The 16888-nt window shown below is 33.9% G+C and overlaps 1 protein-coding gene across 1 annotated transcript in view; it reads right to left on the bottom strand.

Moving 5' to 3' along the window:
- LOC148945196 (ribosomal protein S6 kinase beta-1-like) overlaps positions 1-16888 on the bottom strand; it is a 93622-nt gene that overhangs the window by 21798 nt on the left and 54936 nt on the right.

The raw sequence follows: 16888 nt of genomic DNA, 5'->3' as shown, positions 1-16888 counted from the left end.
ACGTGCCCTAGCCATCTTAACCTTTCTCTCATTATAGCCCTAGAAAGCGGGTTTGAACCACACTTTTCGTAGAGGTTACAGTTAGAAATACGGTCAGTCAGCCGGATACCCAGAACAATCCGTAGGCAATTTCTTTGGAAAACATCTAGCAAATCTTCATCCGCTTTCCGGAGCGCCCATGCTTCAGAGCCATACTTGACCACTGCCATCATTGTAGCTCGCAAAATTCCAATCTTGGTTTGCAGATTTATCTTCATATTCTTCCGAACTTTTTTTTAACTGTGGAAAAAAAAACATCCTGAGCTTGGCTTTTTACTTTTAACATTTCCACTGCTCCCACAGTCTTTTCTCCCATTGCCTTTCCTGTGCTCCTAAGACGAAGTCCATCAAAACGATCCATATAAAGGCGGATAGAGCACAACCCTGCTTAACTCCTGATTTAATACGAGACCAGCTGCTAACCTCATTTCCTACCTTAACCACGGCAGTGTTATTCTTGTGTCTATCACCAATCACTTTAATGTATGTGTCTGGTATATCATACAAGGATAAAATCTTCGCTAAAGCTCCTCTATCAACAGAATTGAACGCTTGCTCATAATCTATAAAACTGAGGACCAAAGATGTTTGACGAGGTGCTTCTCGAGATGAATGGAAAAAAAAACACAGACCCAATAAACCTTAAGAAAAAGCATGATTCCGAACAATCAAGCTCCTAAATTGTTGCGTCACTTCTATTGCAGAAAAAAAAAGTAAATCAAATAAGTCCATAAAAAGGCAACGAAGAAAACTGAAAAAGAAGAAATATTGCTGGATTTGATTTTGATATATAAGCCATCTGGTGGAAATAATGGATTATCTGCAATGATAAAACATAACAGAGAATCCGATATGAAACAAGATAGCTATATATATATATATATATATATATATATATATATATATATATATATATATATATATATATATATATATATATATATATATATATATATATATATATATATATATATATATATATATATATATATATATAAATTTGTTTATAACCCGTTGAAATACAATGATGAGCGGAGCATAAAAAAAAAGAAAAAAGAAGAAGAAAAGAAAAAACAAAAGCAAAAGAAAAAGACGAATAATGACAAATAAAACGAAATTAAAACTCATTAAATGCACATGCATAGTAATAAACCAGAAAATGACAGATAAAGCCAATGTAACAAGCACATAGACAAGCACGAATAAAACAAAGATAAAACTTATGGAACAAGCACGCAAGCATAATAATAAACCAAACAATCATACAGTATATATAACAAACACAAAAACAGTAAACGTGAAAGACCTATTGTTTTAAAATGGAACACCATGGGTGTCCATTTATTCCCCTATTGTAAGCTGCAATGCATCTGCCGATGACAGCATTGGGGTCAATTAGACCGTATTTCCTATTGGCCCAAGAATTACTTGCCCAGGGGGGGAGGCTCACAAGATATTTAGCATACCGGTAATAAATTCGTCGGATGTGCTTCAATTCCGTTGCCGAAAAGGTACGCCAAAAAGGTGCAAGGTATAAAAAATTTTGGAGCGCATATGAGTTATATAATTTAGCGAGCAGGTGGCGATTAAAACGAAGTTTATTGGAAACTATGCCACCGTAGGCACTGGACGTCCGGCACTGGAAATGGCGAATGAGAAGCTTTTTAGTTGCTTTAAGGGAGTTACCGGTTGGGAGGCTAAGATAATTCATTTCCAATTTAGGAGCAACGAATACTCCATTAAGATCAATATTAAATCCTTCGGGAACCGGGCCCCAGTTGAATAGTACCATTTCCAACTTTTCAGCAATAAATTTAGGATTTATTTTTGAATACTCTCGACTCACAATGGAAAAATTTTTCTCAAACGCCAGTACTGTTCGGCTGGGGTTAAAGACATCGTCCGCATAAGCAATAAGAGACACATCTATCCCTTCTAAAATACAGGAAGAAACTGCTTGAGATTGTGCGTCGAGAATACAGTTGTTAAACACAATTGGGGATGTAAGGGTGCCTTGCCTTACTCCGCGACGAACAAGTATGGATATCTTTGTAATTATTCCATGAGGCAGATTAACAATGACAGTTAAATTATTATACATATCATACAAAGCACGAATAATACTGTTAATGACATCGAGTTTATACAATTCAGTGTGGATATCCGCGTTAATTGTCGATTCAAAAGCACGACTGACATCATGGCTCCCTAGAATAAGCGGCTCTCCAGATTTATCAGCGCCAATCAAGACCGACGACAGTGCCGTCAGTGCATGAGCGCACCCTATTCCTTTCTGGAACCCAAATTGGTGTGGGGGCATATGTCATTTATCAACCAGCTCAGGTATTATCAACTTCTTAAAAATTTTACAAAAAGTTGTAGCTCTCGTTATTGGCCGATATGATGAGCACTCATTTAGGGGTTTACAGGAGTAAGACGGCCAGTTGAAAAACGAGGCAGGAACTATTCCTTTTGTAAACACCATTTGGAAAAGTAGGGCAAGGTGGGAAAAAAGAAAAGGGGTCCCATATAGGAGGTGTTTGGCGCAAACGTGATCTATACCTCTTGAAAAAGGTTTCTTAATTTTACGAATTATATTATAAACATCCAAAACTGATACAGTAAACATTGATATGTCCCCTATCGAAAGTATCTTTTCGAGTGAACTTTGGAGGGATTTTCTATTAGTGGGTCTGGTTCTGAAAACTCTCTGGAGAAATGTTGTTCCCACAGTTCGGGAGGGATATAAAATGACTGGTTTGGCTTTTGTTTATGTGTTAAATTTTTCCACAAAAGTCCTGGGTTATTAAAAATCATTTCAGAAAAATTGGAACGAATAGTAGCTCTATGTTTATCTAGCTCTTTTGAAAAACGGCGTTTGGTGGATAAACGGATCTGGTTTACGATACCAGTTCTGGGACGGTCGCAATTTATCCAGATACTTAGCCAGAATTTGGCCCTATTCCAAGCCTCCACAAGTAAAGAATTCTGGGACCAGCCCTTCACTTAGGATCCGAATCGTACTTTAGTGCAAGGGACAAACTGCTTTTCTGCTTGTAGTAAAGCGTGTGAAATAAGTGACGCATATATATTTAATTTAATAAGAGTTTCATTAATTGAAGACGGAACCGAGTTCTGGAGAAGCTCAAATGGCAATTTTATCTTTGCGAGAATATTATAAATACAATGCTGGTACTAGGGTATATCAAGCTTATTCCATTCTACCACAGTAGACCACTTAGAATCTTGGATTACCCGTGCTCGGTTAAATGGAGCCACAATACTGGAAGACAACGGCAAATGGTCAGATACTACAAAATCATAAGTACGCTTACACTTACTGCACAACTGGCAATACTACCGGAAACAAGCACATGATCAAGGTTTGATACTTATCCTGAGGGGTGTTTATGTGTGAAATCAGCAGATTTCGGTAAGATAGCAATTTCATTGGGAATCAGGCTAAGAAGCAGAGCCGTAGGTGGATTTTCATTTTTTAGTAGGTCACAACTAAAAACCCTCGACAAAAACCAATGGGGGTACGAGGCTCTGATTTTACTCAAACATTTACCAAATTTTCTGCATGCTAGAGAAAACTTCGTTTTAGACTTTTTGTCTCCATAGTCTGTCGGCAGGTATACATTAACAATGACAGTATCACCCACTTTAACTGCAAGGAAATGGTCAGATTTTGCAAACAGTTCGGAGTTAGTATTTCTATCTATTATTGTAGCAAGTCCACCTGAGTATAGTTGCTCGTCTGGATTCTATGGGGCCCCTGTACCAAACAGGTTTTTCTGGTAGGTAATTCTAATCTAGAGGTCAATACATCTTTCAAAGAGGAACGAGTACGCACTACCGGTCCTAGTGTGATTGATTTTTTGGACAATTGCCTTTAGTCAAGACTAGTTTGTTATGAGTGTGTCGTTGCTAAAGCTAACTCTCATTGGAAAAAAGGGGTATAAGACTTTTTTTTTTTGATAAGAAGTGAACAATTAATGTATCGTTTGACGTGGACATTTTTATGAGCCAATCAGAGTCTGTTCAACGTACGATAACTTGATTTGTGGTTGCGATTTGAATAAAAGAAATGGTTATGTTATTTGCTTGCGTGTATAGGAATTCCCATGTTATTTGCTTGCAGGTATAGATAGTCCCTTGTTATTTGCTTGCATGTATAGGAATTCCCATGTTATTTGCTTGCGAGTGTAGGAATTCCCATGTTATTTGCTTGCATGTATAGGAATTCCCATGTTATTTGCTTGCGGGTATAGGAATTCCCATGTTATTTGTTGCATGCATAGGAATTCCCTTGTTATTTGCTTGCATGTATAGGAATTCCCATGTTATTTGCTTGCATGTATAGGAATTCCTATGTTATTTGCTTGCGTGTATAGGAATTCTCATGTTATTTGCTTGCGTGTATAGGAATTCCCTTGTTATTTGCTTACATGTATAGGAATTCCCAAGTTATTTGCTTGCGTGTATAGGAATTCCCTTGTTATTTGCTTGCATGTATAGGAATTCCCATGTTATTTGCTTGCGTGTATAGGAATTCACATGTTATCTGCTTGCATGTATAGGAATTCCCAGGTTATTTGATTGCGTGTATAGGAATTCCCATGTTATTTGCTTGCATGTATAGTAAATCCCAGGTTATTTGCTTGCATGTATAGGAATTGCCAAGTTATTTTGCTTGCTTGTATAGGAATTCCCATGTTATTTGCTTGCGTGTATAGGAATTCCCATGTTATTTGCTTGCATGTATAGGAATTCCCTTGTTATTTGCTTGCATGTATAGGAATTCCCAGCTTTTTTGCTTGCTTGTATAGGAATTCCCTTGTTATTTGCTTGCATGTATAGGAATTCCCATGTTATTTGCGAGCGTTTAGAGGAAGTCCTAAGGTCTGTGCTGGCGTGTTTAGGATGTACCTTGTTAATTGATTGCTTGATTATTAAGTGCAATCTTATGTGCTTGCATGTATAGGAATTCCCATGTTATTTGCTTGCATGTATAGGAATTCCCATGTTATTTGCTTGCATGTATAGGAAATCCATTGTTCTTTTATTACCTTTATATGAAATCACATGTTATTTGATTGCGTGTATAGGAATCCCCTTGTTATTTGCTTGCTTGTATAGGAATTCCCATGTTATTTGCTTGCGTGTATAGGAATTCCCATGTTATTTGCTTGCGTGCATAGGAATTCCCTTGTTATTTGCTTGCATGTATAGGAATTTCCAAGTTATTTTCTTGCGTGTATAGTAATCAACAGTTTATTTGATTGCTTGTATAGGAATTCCAATGTTATTTGCTTGCGTGTATAGGAATTCCCATGTTATTTGCTTGCATGTATAGGAATTCCCAAGTTATTTGCGTGCTTGTCTATGAAGTCCCAATTTATTTTCTTGCATGTTTAGGAAATCCCAAGTTATTTGCGTGAATGGATATGTATTACCATGTTATTTTGCTTGCGGGTATAGGAATTCCCATGTTATTTGCTTGCGTGTATCGGAATTCCCATGTTCTTTGCTTGCATGTCTGTGTGAGCCTCTTTTGGATGTTTTTGTGTTTTCGGGCATTGTGTCTCTTTGTTGGTTGTGTGCGTCTCGTGTCTGCGTGGGCTTTGCGTGTCTTTGTGCTGTTTGAGTCTTTTTGGTCTGTTTGTGTGTCTCTTTGAGCTGTTTGAGTCTTTTTGATCTGTTTGTGTCTCTTTGGGCTGTTTGTGTCTTTTTTGGGCTGTGTTTGTCTCTTTGGACTTCTGTCTCTTTGGGCTGTTTGTGTTTCTTTGAGCTATGTGTATCTCTTTGGGCTGTTTGAGTCATTTTGGTCTGTGTTTCTTTCTTTTTGATGTTTGTGTATCTTTGGGGTTATGTGTGCATCTTTGGGCTATGTCTGTCTGTTTGGGGAATTTGAATATTTTGGTATGTATGGGTATTTTTGAGCAGTTTTTTTTTTTTGTCTTGTTGGGGTTCTTTTGTCGTTTTTCGTCTATTTTGGCAGTTCTTCTCTTTTGAATGTTTTAGTCTTTTTGATATGTTTTTTTATCTTTTATCTGTTTGCATCTTTTTTTGGAAGTGTTTTTCTATTTTGGCTTCTGTGTCTATGTGCTGTTTGTGTTTCTTTGGGTTATGTGTGTCTCTTTGGGCTGTTTGAGTCTTTTTGGTCTGTGTGTGTCTCTTTTGGATGTATGTATCTTTGGCCTGTTTGATTTTTTTTGTTCTGTGTGTGTTTCATTTGGTTGTTTGTGTATCTTAGAGGCCATGTGTGTCTCTTTGGGCAATGTGTGTCTCTTTGGAGGGTTTGTATCTTTTTGGTATGTCTGTCTCTGTCTGGGTGTTTTTTTGTCTCTTTGAGCTGTGTGTGTCTCTCTTTGGGCTTTGTGTGTCTCTTCGGTCTATGTGTATGTCCCTATAGACTGTGTGTGTCTCTTTGGGCAGTGTGTGTCTCTTTAGGCTGTATATCTCTTTGGGCAGTTTGAATCTTTATGGTCTGTGTGTGCCTCTTTTGGCTGTTTGTGTCGTTTTGGGCTTTGTGTCTCTCTGTTGGATGTGTGCTTCTCTTTGGGCCGTGTACGTCTCTTTTAGCTGTATGTGTCTCTTTGAGCTGTGGGTGTCTCTTTGTGATGTGTGTGTCTATTTAGGCTGTGTGTATGTCTCGTTGGACTGTGTGTCTTTTTGGGGTGTCTGAGTCTTTTTGGTCTATGTTTGTCTCTTTGGGCTGTTTGTGTCTCTTTGAGCTGTGTATGTTTCTTTGGGCTTTGTGTGTCTCTTTGAGCTATGTGTCAATACGTTTAAGCAATAAATATCTTTAAGCTTAACCCGTCTTTATTCTTTAGAATAGTTCTATTGTAAGCATGTAACAAACTCGTTCCTGAAGTCACCTCTTGGATACACAATGTAGAAACTTCATTTAAGAAACTATGAAAAAATTGTAAGTAAGTAACAAATTCTTTCTTGAGGTCACCTGTTGGATACAAAATACAGAAATTTCATTAAATAAATTATGAAAAAATTGTAAGTAAGTATCAAATTATTTCTTGAATTCCCCATATTGATAAAAAAAAATAAATATCGTTCAAGAAATTATGACAAAATTCTAAGTAAGTAACAAACTCTTTCTTGAAGTTACCTCATGGATAAACAATGCAGAAATTTCATTTAAGAAATTATGAAAAATTTTTAAGCAAGTAACAAACTCTTTCATGAAGTCACCTCGTGGATATGAAAAAATTGTTAGTAAGTAGCAAATTCTTTTTTGAATTCACCTGCTGGATAAACAAAAAAAGACATTTCGTTCAAGAAACTATGACAAAATTCAAAGTAAGTAACAAACTATTTATTGTTTTCTTGACTTAGATACACGATTTAGAAATTAAATTCAAGAAACTTTTAAAAAATTCTCAGTCTAAGTAGCAAATTCTCTCTTGAATTCACCTTTTGGATAAACAAAAAAGACATTTCGTTCAATAAATTATGAAAAAATTCTAAGTAAGTAATAAACTCTTTATTTTTTTCACGAGTCGGAAAAATGATGTATAAATTAATTTCAAGAAATTATGAAAAATTCTCAGTAAGGAACAATTTCTTTCTTGAAGTCAACTCTTTGATACACAGTACTGACATTTCATTCAATAAATTATGAAAATATTTGTAAGTAAGAAACAAAATCTTTATTGATTCCACCTCTTGGATATACAGTACATATTCTTCATTCAAGAAATTGTGAAAAAATCTCAATTAAGTACCTTTTTTTTCTCTTTATAAAAAATACTTCTTACTTAGCTACATGATGCAGAAATTAAATTCAGGAAACTATGAGAAAATTATCAGTAAGTAAAACTTTCATAATTGTCTTAAACTCTTATATACATGATAAGTTACATTCATTCAATAAATTATGAAAAAATTGTAACTAAGTAGCAAATTCTTTCTTGATTTCACTTGTTGAATAAACAAAAAGAAATTTCGTTATATAAATTATTACAATATTCTAATTAATTAAAAAACTATTTATTTTTTTCACGAGTTAGATATACGATGTAGAAATTAAATTCAAGAAATTATTAAAATATTATCATTCTAAGTAGCAAATTCTTTCTTGAATTCACATTTTGGATAAACAAATACATTTCTTTCAAGAAATTATGAAAAAATTCTAAGTAAGTAACAAACTCTTTATTGTTTTCACGAGTTAGATATACGATGTAGAAATTAAATTCAAGAAATTATGAAAAAATTCTCAGTCTAAGTAGAAAATTCTTTCTTGAATTCACCTGTTGGATAAACAAAAAGACATTTCGTTCAAGAAATTATGACAAAATTCTAAGTAAGTAACAAACTCTTTATGGTTTTCACGAGTTAGATAAACGTTGTAGAAATTAATTTCAAGAAATTATGAAAAAATTCTCAGTAAGTAACCATTTCTTTCTTGAAGTCAAATCTTGGATACACAGTACGGAAATTTCATTCAAGAAATTATGAAAATATTTGTAAGTAAGTAACAAACACTTTATTGATTCTACCTCTTGGATATACAGTACAGATACTTCATTCAAGAAATTATGAAAAAATCGCAAGTAAGTAACTTTTTTTTCTCTTTATCACAAACAATTTTCACTTAGCTACATGATGCAGAAATTTAATTCAAGAAATTATGAAAAAATTATCAGTACGTAACAATTTAATTCTTGAAGTCAACTCTTAGACACACAATATGGGAATTTCGTTCAAGAAATTTTGAAAAAATTGTAACTAAGTAGCAAATTCTTTCTTGAATTCAATTGTTTAATAAACAAAAAGACATTTCGTTCAAGAAATTATGACAAAATTCTAGGTAAGTAACAAACTCTTTGTTGTTTTCACGAGTTAGATATATGATGTAGAAATTAAATTCAAGAAATTATGAAAAGATTCTCAGTCTAAGTAGCAAATTCTTTCTTGAATTCACCTGTTGGATAAACAAAAAGACATTTCGTTCAAGAAATTATGGCAAAATTCTAAGTAAGTAACAAACTTTTTATTGTTTTCACGAGTTAGATAAACGATGTAGAAATTAATTTCAAGAAATTAGGAAAAAATTCTCAGTAAGTAACAATTTATTTCTTGAAGTCAACTCTTGGATACACAGTAAGTAAATTTTATTCAAGAAATTATGAAAATATTTGTAAGTAACAAATTCTTTATTGATTCCAGCTCTTGGATATACAGTACAGATACTTCATTCAAAATATTATGAAAAAATTACAAGTAAGTAACTTTTTTTTCTCTTTATCATAAGCAATTTTCACTTAGCTACATGTTGTGGAAATTTATTTCAAGAAATCACGAAGAAAATCTCAGTAATCAAAAATTTCTTTCTTGAAGTCAACTCTTAGATAGACAATACGGAAATTTCATTCAAGAAATTATGAAAGTATTTGTAAGTAAGTAAGTAACAATCTCTTTATTGATTTCACCTCTTGAATATACAGTACAGATACTTAGTTCAAGAAACGTGATTAAACACGTTTTGAAACTACATACTATTTGCATGCCTGTCCTTGGCACCTTTCCAAATGAGCAGGGATTCCCCACTGCTTCCTACACATTGCAAAAAGTGAGCAGTACGAAAACTCCACGTTTTCAACCAGACTGGTTTTTTTAGACAACACACCCACAGAGATGACAAACACACATAGAGACGAGACATGCACAGACACGACACACAAACAGAGTCATAGTGAGAGAGATATCCAAAAAGTTGGGTTGATCTAGGTTCACTTAGAGTGGTTGGATAAACAAAAAAAAAATTTAGTTCAAGAAATTATGAAAAAATTCTAAGTAAGTAACAAACTTTATTGTTTTAACGAGTTAGATATACGAACTAGAAATTAAATTCATTAAATTATGAAAAAATTCTCAGTCTAAGTATCAAAGTCCAACTTTAATTCAACTTTTGTATAAACAAAAAAAAAAAAAAAAATACATTTCGTTCAATAAATTATTACAAAATGATAATTAATTAACAAAATTTATTGTTTTCACAATCTAGGTATACGATCTAGAAATTAAATTAATGAAATTATTAAAAAATGATGAGTAAGTAACCATTTCATTCTTGAATTCAACTCTTGGATACACAATACTGAAATTTCATTAAATAAATTATGAAAATAATTCTAAGTAGGTAACAAAATATTTTTGTTAATTTCACCTCTTTGATATAAACTACAGATACTTCATTCAATAAATTATTAAAAAATGTCAATTAAGTAGCTTTTTTTTTCTATATTTATAAAAAAAAAATTTAAATTAGATACGAAATTTATACATTTAATTCGAGAAATTATTATAAAGTTATCAGTAATTAAAAATTTATTTATTTAAGTCAACTCTTGGATAAACACAATAATTAAATTTCATTCAAGAAATTATAAAAAATATTTGTAAGTAAGTAACAATCTCTTTATTGATTTCACCCCTTGAATATACAGTACAGACACTCCATTCAAGAAACGTGATTAAACACGTTTTTAAACTGCATACTATTTGTATGATTGTCCTTGGCACCTTTCAAAACGAGCGGGGGATTCCCCCCGTAGTCCTAACCCGTGCAAAAAGTGAGCATTACGAAAGCCCCACGTTGTCAACCAGACTGGTTTTTTAGGGATCAATAAGGTCAGATAAGTAACTTCAAAATAGCTTACGTTCTTTTTTTTTAAGGTTCCGTAAGTTGGAGGGATGTACACACACGTAACGTTGAATTTAATTTCTACATCGTATATCTAACTCGTGAAAACAAAAAAGAGTTTGTTACTTACTTAGAATTTTGTCATAATTTCTTGAATGAAATGTCTTTTTGTTTATTCAACAAGTGAATTCAAGAAAGAATTTGCTACTTAGTTACAATTTTTTCAAAATTTCTTGAACTAAAATACCGTATTGTGTATCTAAGAGTTGACTTCAAGAATGAAATTGTTACGTAATGAGAATTTTTTCATAATTTCTTTAATTAAATTTCTGCATCATGTAGCTATGTGAAAATTGTTTGTGATAAAGAGAAAAAAGTTACTTACTTGCGATTTTTTCATAATTTCTTGAATGAAGTATCTGTACTGTATATCCAAGAGGTGGAATCAATAAAGAGTTTGTTACTTACTTACAAATATTTTAATAATTTCTTGAATGAAATTTCCCTACTGTTTATCCAAGAGTTGACTTCAAGAAAAATGGTTACTTAATGAGACTTTTTTCATAAGATTTTGAATTAATTTCTAAAACTTTTATCTAACTCCTGAAAACTACAAAGAGTGTGTTACTTACTAAGAATTTTGTCATAATTTCTTGAACAAAATGTCTTTTTTGTTTATCAAACAGGTGAATTCCAGAAGGAATTTTCTACTTAGACTGAGACTTTTTTCATAATTTCTTGAATTTAATTTCTAAATCGTTTATCTAACTCGTGAAAACAATAAAGAGTTTGTTACTTACTTAGAATTTTGTCATAATTTCTTCAACGAAATGTCTTTTTCGTTTATCCAACAGGTGAATTCAAGAAAGAATTTGCTACTTAGACTGAGAATTTTTTCATAATTTCTTGAATTTAATTTCTACGTCGTATATCTAACTCTTGAAAACAATAAAGAGTTTGTTACTTACTTAGAATTTTGTCATAATTTCTTGAATGGAATGTCTTTGTTTATTCAACAAGTGAATTCAAGAAAGAATTTGCTACTTAGTTACAATTTTTTCATAATTTCTTGAATGAAATTCCCGTATTGTGTATCTAAGAGTTGACTTCAAGAAAGAAATTGTTACTTACTGAGAATTTTTTCATAATTTATTGAATTAAATTTCCGCATCATTTAGCTAAGTGAAAATTGTTTGTGATAAAGAGAAAAAAAGTAACTTACTTGCGATTTTTTCATAATTTCTTGAATGAAGTATCTGTACTGTATATCCAAGAGGTTGAATCAATCAAGAGTTTGTTACTTACTTACAAATATTTTCAAAGTTTTTTGAATGAAATTTCCGTACTGTGTATCCAAGAGTTGACTTCAAGAAAGAAATGGTTCCTTACTGTGAATTTTTCATAATTTCTTTAAATTAATTTCTACATTATTTATCTGATTCGTGAAAACAATAAAAAGTTTGTTACTAACTTAGAATTTTGTCATAATTTCTTGAATAAAATGTCTTTTTTTTTTATCAAACAGTTTAATTAAAGAAAGAATTTGCTACTTAGACTGAGAATTTTTTTTCACAATTTCTTGAATTTAATTTCGACATCGTGAATCTAAGTCATGAAAACAATAAAGAGTTTGTTACTTACTTGGAATTTTGTCATAGTTTCTTGAACGAAATGTCTTTTTTTGTTTATCCAGCAGGTGAGTTCAAAAAAGAGTTTGCTACTTACTAACAATGTTTTCATATCAACGAGGTGACTTCATGAAAGAATTTGTTACTTGCTTAAAATTTTTTCATAATTTCTTAAATTAAATTTCTGTATTGTGTATCCATGATCTAACTTCAAGATAGAGTTTGTTACTTACTTAGAATTTTATCATAATTTATTGAAATAAATGTCTTTTTGTTTATCCATCTGGTGAATTCAAGAAACAATTTGCTATTTACTTACAATTTTTTCATAATTTATTTAATGAAATTTCTGTATTGTGTATCCAAAAGGTGACCTCAAGAAAGAATTTGTTACTTACTTACATTTTTTTAACAGTTTCTTAAATGAAGTTTCTACATTGTCTATCCAAGAGGTGACTTCAGGAACGAGCTTGTTACATGCTTACAATAGAACTATTCTAAAGAATAAAGACGGGTTAAGCTTAAAGATATTTATTGCTTAAACGTATTGACACATAGCTCAAAGAGACACACAAGGCCCAAAGAAACATACACAGCTCAAAGAGATACAAACAGCCCAAAGAGACAAACATAGACCAAAAAGACTCAGACACCCCAAAAAAACACACACACCAACGAGACAAACACACAGCCTAAATAGACACACACATCACAAATAGAAACCCACAGCCCAAATATACACATACAGATCAAAGATACGTACACGTCCCAAAGATACGAACACATCAAAAAGAGAGACACAAAGCCCAAAACGACACAAACAGCCAAAAGAGGCACACACAGACCATAAAGATTCAAACTGCACAAAGAGATATACAGCCTAAAGAGAAACACACTGCCCAAAGAGACACAGCCAGGCTAAAGGGACATAAAACAGATACAGAAGAGATACACAAAGACCAAAAAGAGACACACACAGCTCAAAGAGACAAAAAAACACCCATACAGAGACATACATACCAAAAGGATACAAACCCACCAAAGAAACACACATTGCCCAAAGAGACACACATGGCCTCTAAGAGACACAAACAGTCAAAAGAAACTCACACAGACCAAAAAGATTCAAACTGCCCAAAGAGACATACAGCCTAAAGAGACACACACACACAGACCAAAATGACTCAAACAGCCAAAAGAGATACACATATCCCAAATAAACACAAACAGCCCAAAGGGACAGAAGCCCAAACAGACAAACACAGTCCAAAAAATACTAAAACAGCTAAAAGAGAAAAAAACAGATCAAAGAGACTCACACAGTCAAACGATAAGAACACCCAAAAGATACACACAAAGCCCAAAGAAACAAAAACAGACAAAAAAAAAAAAACACTCATACTGACACACAGACCAACAGATTCAAACGTCCCAAACAGACACACATAGCCCAAAGAGGCACACACGACCCCAAAGAGACACACACAGCCAAAAGAAATACCCACAGACCAAAAAGACTCAAACATCCCAAAGAGATACAAATAGCTCAAAGACAAAAAACACGCACAAAGAGACCTACTAAAGCATAGGAAAAAACCGCCCAAAAAAGGCACACACAGCAAACAGATATACAAACCGATCAAACAGAACCAAAAAGGACAAATAGACACACAAACCGACCAAAAAGACTACTAAATCACCCAGTGACACACGCTCCACACGGACGAGAGCCGGCCACATCCAACAAAGAGAGACAATGCCCGAAAAGACACAAACAGCCAAAAGAGGCTCACACAGACATGCAAGCAAATAGCACGGGAATTCCTATACACGCAATCAAATAAAATGTGTATTCCTATACACACAAGCAAAATAACGGGGCAATACATATACATGCAAGCAAATAACATGGGAGTTCCTATACATGCAAGCAAATCACATGGGAATTCCTATACACGCAAGCAAATAACAGTGGAATTCATATACATGCAAGCAAATAACATGGGAATTCCTATACAAGCAAGCAAATAACCAGGAAATTCATATACAAGCAAGCAAATAACAATGCAAATCCGATACAAGCAAAAAAAGAACATGGGAATTCCTATACAAGTAAGCAAATAACATGGGACTTCCTATACACGCAAGCAAATAACATGGGAATTCCTATACAAGCAAGCAAATAACATAGGAATTACTATACATGCAAGCAAATAACATGGGAATTCCTATACAAGAAAGCAAAAACAAGGGAATTCATATACATGCAATCAAATAACATGTGAATTCCTATACAAGCAAGCAAATAACATGGGAATTACTATACATGCAAGCAAATAAAATGGGAATTCCTATACACGCAAGCAAATAACATTAGTATTCCTATAAAATATATCAAATTACTACTGTCTTTCTATACAATCAAGCAAATACCATGTGTTTTCCTATACCTTCCATCAAATAACCTGGGAATTCCTATACAAGCAAGCAAAATAACGTGGCAATTCCTATACATGCAAGCAAATAACATGGGATTTCCTATACATGCAAGCAAATAACATGGGAATTCCTATACACGCAACCAAATAACATGGGAATTCCTATTCACGCAAGCAAATATCAATGGTATTCCTATTATTGGATGGATATTACATATGATTTCCTATACATTCAAGAAAATAACATGGGAATTAATATACACGCAATAAAATAAAAAGTAACATAATGTAAGTCAAAGACCATAAACTCGTAATTAATCAACAATAAATACACTAACTTGGGAATTCCTATAAATGAAAGCAAATATCATAGGAATTCCTATACATGCAAGCAAATAACCTGGGAATTCCTATACATGCAAGCAAATAACAACGGAATTCCTATTCATGCAAGCAAATATCATGGTAATTCCTATACACGCAAGAATTTTAACATGTAAGTCCTAGACATGCTAGAAAATAGCCATGGGAGTGCTATACATGCAAGAGGATTCCATTGGTAGTCCTATATACAAGCAAATAACAAGGGGATATTTATATAAGAAAGTACTTCGCCTGGGACTACATCTAAATGCGCGCACATAACGAGACCGTTTCTTTTATTCAAATCCCGACCGCAAATCAAGTTATCGTATATTGAACAACCTCTGATTGGCTCATAAAAATGCCCACGTCAAACGATACATTCATTGTGCAATTCTTATCAAAAACAAAAAGCTTTATACCCCTTTTTTCCAATGAGAGTTAGCTTTGGCAACGACACATTCATAACAAACTAGTCTTGACTAAAGGCAATTGTCCAAAAAATCAATCACACTAGGACCGGTATTGCGTACTCGTTCCTCTTTGAAAGATGTATTGACCTCTAGATTAGAATTACCTACCAGAAAAACCTGTTTGGTACAGGGGCCCCATAGAATCCAGACGAGCAACTATACTCACCTGAGGGGCGGCATCGTTTTCTGGGCCTTTTAGCGGCTACAAAGTGGAGCGCATGTGATGGCACTATATCCAGTAGTTTCATATTATCAGCAGAGAGAAAATGTTCCTGTATGCATATGATTTCTTGAGTAAGGCAAAGTTTTTCCACCACGGTGATTTTTGCACTGAGACTACCATTTACGTTCCATGAGAAGACGCTCTTTTTCATATAGGGCTCAACCATTTCGAACAAATTGGCTTTTTGGCTTCAAAGTCTTGTTGAACGGGCAGTTAGCCTGGCAGCACGCGTGTTTGGGACTTTGACCAATCAAACAGCAGATCGGGTTCTGGCATGAGCTTTCTTTCGTCGCACCGTGGTAATTTTTGGCACAACGGCCGCATTTCTTGGTATTTTTGCACTGTGTCGACAGATGGCCGAATTCATGACAATTAAAACAACGTTTCGGGAGAAAAATAAATTCTTGTATTTTGAAACGCTCGAAGTCAATTTTAATTGTCATTTGTGCGGCGGTGTCAAAAGCATCTCTACTTGAAAAATACAGCTTGAAGGTGCGTGATTTCCCACATTGTTCGGCTTTCTCACAGCCGGCTATTAATCTTTGTAAATCCTCAGCATTAAGAGACTCGAGAATCCCTTTAACTATACCAATGTGTGAGGGAGTTCTGATTTTTGCGTTGGAACCCTGGTTTTGATTAATAATCCCATGAGCCAATTTCTCTGCAGTAGCCTTCTGCGCAATGGCTAACCGCCACCCATTTTTTCCTGGTCTGAGCTCAACCTTAGAAGCATCAAGGGATTCGCCACACGCAGATTCTATAAACGCTTTCCGCTCCGATGGAGTTTTCAGTGGCGGAGGGTTTGTAACAACTACAGAGTAAGACAGCTTTATGGGGGCATTTGGTTGGGTAGGGAAACTAGTTCAAGTAAAAATATTTAAGTCACCTTTATTCAGTCGTTCCATGAAGCCTTCAAAACGACGGCACATATCATTTACTTAGGTAGTTACGCATGCACTTATCTCTTCTCCACATGCAGGGACCTCTTAGGTTGGCTCAAAAATGACGAATGTAGGAAGTTGACGCTTTTCTTTAGCTGATTTGGCAAAGAA

Source organism: Artemia sp. Qi Xiang Cuo, chromosome 13 (genome assembly GCF_049724085.1).
Source record: "Artemia sp. Qi Xiang Cuo chromosome 13, ASM4972408v1, whole genome shotgun sequence".
Classification (NCBI taxonomy): Eukaryota; Metazoa; Arthropoda; class Branchiopoda; order Anostraca; family Artemiidae; genus Artemia; species Artemia sp. Qi Xiang Cuo.
Note: the sequence above shows the minus strand (reverse complement) of the source record. Positions and strands in the feature narration are given on the sequence as shown.